Genomic DNA, 6,000 nt, shown 5'->3' with positions numbered 1-6,000 from the left:
GATTCTTTTTTCTTCAAAAACCATAATACAAGCCTTTACCCGTTCTAAAAGATACCCTCTCTTGGCACCCGATCTTTCCTTAGCATATGGCAAGAGTATAAGTTTGGGGGAGAGACGAGGATTGCAACAAAGTGGTAAAAAGGTACAAAATGAAGAAAAGGAAAGGCAATAAAAAAGAAATAAAAGCAAAAAGACAAAAAGAATGTTCAATGTAGAAATGAATAAAAGGGATTCAAGAAAAGCAAAGAATGAATGGTGTGAAAAGTTGAGAAAGGAAAAAAATATTTGAAATGTATAATAAAGAGTGACAGTGTGTCTCTCTAACCCCTTAGAAAGAAGTGAAATGACTCAAAGAGTCAAGTGAAGGTGTGCCGAAATGAAACAAAAGAAGTGCTTAAGGGAAGATGGAACCTACTTAGACCAAACATTGCCTACCCGGAACCAAAAGCCTTCACTATGTCTCCACAAAAGCCCTATATGATCTCTAGTTGAATGAAACTTACATTAGTGGTGACTCACATAAGGGGTAAGCATATGGTACTTAGAGCCGGACTTATAACTTTTCCTTGAGAGAGATGAGTGATTTTCCATTTAACTTCGTTCTGAGTGCTACTATTCTAAAGGTGAGGTTTGCTTAGGGAGAGCTGTGGATGTGTGAGTTTGGGTTCCACACTGACCAAAGTAATAGAAAGAGTTCTTTGATGTGTTGAGTCAACTCTTGATGCTCTTGTATCGCACTTAATCCATGGTGTTTAAAAGAGTAAATGTTGTTAATGATTCATTTGTATTGAGGGAAATTGTTAGTCCCAATTGATGCTAGATGAGGTCACTTTAGGACAACTGAATTTTCTTGGATTTTCTTTTAAGGGGTGGGTCTTATTTTATTTGCTCGAGGACAAGCAAAGCTTAAGTTTGGGGGAGTTGATAACTAGGGATTTTGATACATTTTATACTCCTTCATGCTTAAGTTTTGACTAGAAATGTGTACAAATAGTCCCAAAAGGCTCACAAGTTGTGCTTGATTGCAGGTTTGATCAATAAGGTGACAAGATGTCAAAGATCAGCTCAAAAAGGAGTGAAACTTGCGCAAGTACCAAGACAAGACAAGCTCAGGCAAAATAGGGCCAGTGCGGCCGCATACCATTCTGTGCAGTCCGCACAAGTGAGGTTCAGAGAGGGTGCTATTCAGGCAAAAAAAATAATGAGGACGCACGAGGTTTTGTGCGGTCCGCACTGGGATCAATGCGGCCACACGCGATTTAGTGCGGTCCACAGAGAGAAGGTTTAGAGAGTTGTCAGTTCCAAGTTTGAAGCCTAATGCGGTCCGCGCTCCATTTCATGCGGACCACACTAGAGGCCACCGCGGCCGCACTCGATTCTGTGCGGTCCGCATTGCCCAAGTTCAGAGAGTCACTTATTCAAGTCCAGAGCCCTAGTGCGGCTGCACGTGATTTTGTGCGGTCTGCACTAACCCCGCAGGGGTATTTTTGTCCAGATTTTTCAGCTTAGTATAAATAGCTTATTTTCCCATTTTTAGGTCATCAGACAGTTTGTACTGAAGGTTGTGCTCATGACTTCGATATTTTTAGTTGTTTTGAGTAATTTTAGCTTCATTCCAACATTGAATCTTCTAGTTTAATTTAGCAATTAATTAATATGAGTTTTTCTTCATCTATTTCTTTGTTTTCTTCTTCAATTATGAGTAGCTAGACTCATAAGCTAGGGTTGTGGCTTGACCCTAGTATGGGTAATTGATGGGTTTTGTGTTTTAGGGCTTGATTGGCTATGGGTGTTTGATATTTGAACTAATTTCATGTTTAATTGTTGAATTAGTGGTTGCAAACACTAGTTTGTGTTTAGTTGACTTTGGCTCTTCTTGAGAAAGACAGTCTAAGTCTCTGAAATTGGTCCAACAAGGAATTGAGGCGTGCTCAAGAGATTGATAGCCCCAATTAAAGGGTTAAACCTTGAGATAGTAATACCTGACTTGAACCTTGATTGCTTATGCAAATTTGCATACCCAATTGGTCTTGAAAAAGTCAATTCGGGCAAAATCACTCGAACTACCGAGAGGTGTAGAGTGAGTAAAATCATGCAATGGTTATATCATACTCCCCAAATGTGACAATCATGCCTTAGACTCAAGTATCCGTCAATTGACCTCCTATGCGAATGTCACTACCCTAGTGCCTTTTAACCATTTGAACAACTCGCAATAGTTTAACTTTAGCTTATTTTAGTTTAATTGAGCATTGTAGTTTTATATAATTAGAAGTAAATCAAAACCAAAAATGTTGAGAAGTGCAATTTGGAGCAATTACACAACTCAGCTTTAGATAAGCACATGGGCGCTAAGGTTATTATTCATACCGATCATGTCGCACTCCGATACTTGATGACGAAGAAGGATTCCAAATCTAGACTGATGCGATGGGTTTTGTTACTTCAAGAGTTTGATTTTGAGATTGTGGACCGGAAGGGTAGTGAAAACCAAGTGGCGGACCACTTGTCTCGTTTGGAGGAGGAGGGGAGGCCTCGTGATGGCCTAGAGATCAATGATTCATTTCCCGATGAACAACTCCTTTCGGTATCAATGAATGATATGCCATGGTTTGAGGATGTTGCTAATTTCCTTGTGACAGGTATAATCCCGTGTGAGCTCTCTTCTAACCAAAGGAAGAAGGTCAAGCGGGATAGTTTGGATTTCTATTGGGATGAGCCGTACTTGTTCAAGATTTGCACGGATGGTGTGATTCGAAGGTGTGTCCCGGAGGAAGAGCAGTTGAGTATCTTGGATGCTTGTCATTCCTCTCCCTATTATGGCCATCATGCCTTTAGCGTCCTCGTTATTGAAAGATAAGGTTCCTTCTAGCACGTAATCTTAAGTCTATTTCTCCCTTGTGATGGATACTTTGGTGTGATTTAACATCGGCCTCTAGGGGATGTCGAACCCACCGATGATCATGTTAATGACGTGCTGAGGTTTCTCCTGCTCGATCTGCCTAATAGAGTCCCTATTCCTGAATTGATATTTGGCTCGATCGCTCAGGAATTCTTGGTGGACCGTTGTTGAATAACGGGCTACTTACTCTCTCAATTGTCGGCAATCTTCCGTTTTGTGGCGGTGAGTGCCATGATATTTACACATTAGGTTGAGGTCCCTTTAGGCTGGATCGAACTATAGAGGTCGAGGCCACTTGGTGTCTTTGATGCGTCTGATGGCATATACGATGGCAGTAGCATCGACGAGAAGTTGTACTCCGATAACTTTGGCACTTCCTTAGGCCCGATGTGCCTATTGAAACCACTTTTACTCATGAGTCCCCGGCTATTTTGACCTCGATCGCTTCTCCTTTAACTTCTCATAGGGTTTCACCCAGACCCATTACCTTTTCAATCTCCATTGTATGGTTGATACCAATCCCTATTTGACCTTGGTTCACGATATATGTCTCTCTTGGCTATGTCGATAGCTATGACGGGATAAACGGACTTGGAAGGGTCTCCAAGCTGATCATCTTCGACCCTAATTTTTGATTGATACCGGTTATGTATGTCGGCCCAAGTTATAGTCAGATATTCTATTAGAGTTTGCTTCAACTACTGTGAAGCCAATGAGCTTCGAGTATTGAGTCCTTGGGTGAAGGCCTGAACGGCCCAATTGTCCGTGGTCGGAGGCAGGTCCATCTGTTCCATTTAAAACTGGGACACGAATTCCCTAATCATCTCATTATCTCTCTGTATCACTTTGAAAAGGTCTAACTTCCTGGTCTCAACCTTAATAGTCCCGGCGTGTGCTTTCACAAAGGAGTCTGCAAACATAACAAACGAATCAATAGAATTAGGGGGTAAGTTGTGATACCATATCATAGCTCCCTCTGACAGAGTTTCCCTGAACTTTTTCAGCAGGACGAACTCGATCTTATCATCCTCCAAGTCGTTCCCCTTGATGGAGCACGTGTATGAGGTCACATGCTCATTTAGGTCAGTTGTTCTGTTGTACTTAAGAATCTCGGGCATGCGGAACTTCTTTGGGATTGGCTTCGGAGATGCGCTTGGAGGAAAGGGTTTTGAACAAACTTCTTGGAATCCAGACCCTTCAATATCGGTGGTGCTCCTGGGATTTGGTCGACCATAGAATTGTAGGTTTCCACCTTTTTGTCATTGACTTCGATTTTCTTTTCTCCCGCTTCTACATGTGTTGTCAGCTCAAGCATCTTTATGATCTCGGGGTTAGTCCCGCATTCAGCTTCACTTGGACTCTCCGTGACCGATTCATTTCTGCAAGTGATTTCTCAGGACGGCTCGGGCTTAATTCTGTTGGGGGAGCGGATTTGGTTATGCAGTCGGGCTATATCGCTGCTTGTTGAGCCTATAGCATTTCAAATATCACCCACAAGTTGATCCCATCATCTTCACCGTCGTGCATATTTTGGGCTACTGATCGGACTCCCCCGCGGACGTTGTTCTCAGGATCGGTAGGCAAATTTGCATTGATGGCTACATGTGAGTTAGCGTCGATCGGGTTCGCGGCTAGAACTCTGTTAGGATCGACAGGGGGTACCTCGTTACCTGGTGCTATATTATTGTTCTCACCATGGTAACCGGACTCAGCATCTACGTTTAGATGGGCAGATTGGGAGTTCGACATTTTGAACTTTGACCTGAAAATAAAGACACTTTAAAAAACAAGTGTAAAATAAGGTGCGTTATGAAAATTTGTATCAAATTGCCACTATTATCCTTAGCCTCACAGTGAGCGCCAAACTGTGTATCTTAAAAAACTAATAACAATTGAATTTGTAAGTGGTTTTAAGGCGCAGATTAACTCGATACAAACGGTAAATGCGTTAGATTAAATAAATAAAGATATAGTAAATTCAAACCACATGAGGAGGAGGATTCTAGCCTTAATAAAATATCCACCCCCGTTCTGGACTCACAATGACCAACACTGATGAACACTAATAAGAACAAAGAAAATAATAGTATATTGCCTTGGTATGCATGTGTTACCATGTCCTCAATGAATAATTAGACTCCCTTTTATATAGTAAGGGAGTTTTACCCTAAGTACAATTATATAAAAGGTAAAAAAATCTTCCGTTAACCAATCACCGGTTCTCTATCGATGCGTGCCGAGATTCATGCCGTGATATCCTACCGGTTACGGATATCACGACCTTCTGTTCGTCGCGCTTGGTTGCTCGACAACGTTCTCCAAAGTCTTTTGGGATTTAAACCGATCCCGGATCATGGCCCCGATATTCTCGAGGGTGGGCATCACGCCCCCGGACTCTGACTCGATGAGACCCTTGCCTCTATTCCGATTCCTTGGCATCATGTCTCTAGCTCCATTTATTTTATCGGAAGTCAGGGTGTACCATGAGCTTGATTTTACCGTATACAATACTATAAAATTACTAATAAAAGATGTAGATTTTATACTTTTTTGTTTGGAATGTGATAGAGGTTATTCAATAAACAACTCAGTTTTATAAGGACTATGCAATATATGACAATAAACAATTTGATGACGACTTTGATAATTAAAGAACGAATGCTCTTGTAATATCTTTTATAGTTGATTATTTTTTATAAAGAGTGGATTAAGACATTTGTCACTTCGGTAGATTTGAACCGTTTTCAAGAAATTATACTGACATCTATTTAGTGGTAGAAAATTGTGGTTATTAGATTATGAGAATTTATAGAAATATTACCTTAACCGTTAATATATGTTTCTTATAAAAATATTATCTAAGTCTTAATGAATAGAATTATTAAATATCTACTATGGTGAAAACTAGCAGGTAAATGAATGAATGATCAAAATACGTACAAGATGATCGATATCATCACAAAAAATAAAGTAAAAATAATATATTAAATTTTGTTTAATCAATTTAAGGCGAGGTTTGGCTTTAGGCCATCAGTATTGTTGAGCCGCCCCGTTCATAGCATCCGCCAATAGGATACATCAGTTGCCAAGATTGAACT

Source organism: Nicotiana sylvestris, chromosome 6 (genome assembly GCF_000393655.2).
Source record: "Nicotiana sylvestris chromosome 6, ASM39365v2, whole genome shotgun sequence".
In the NCBI taxonomy this organism is placed as follows: Eukaryota; Viridiplantae; Streptophyta; class Magnoliopsida; order Solanales; family Solanaceae; genus Nicotiana; species Nicotiana sylvestris.
This window is presented reverse-complemented; position numbering follows the sequence as displayed.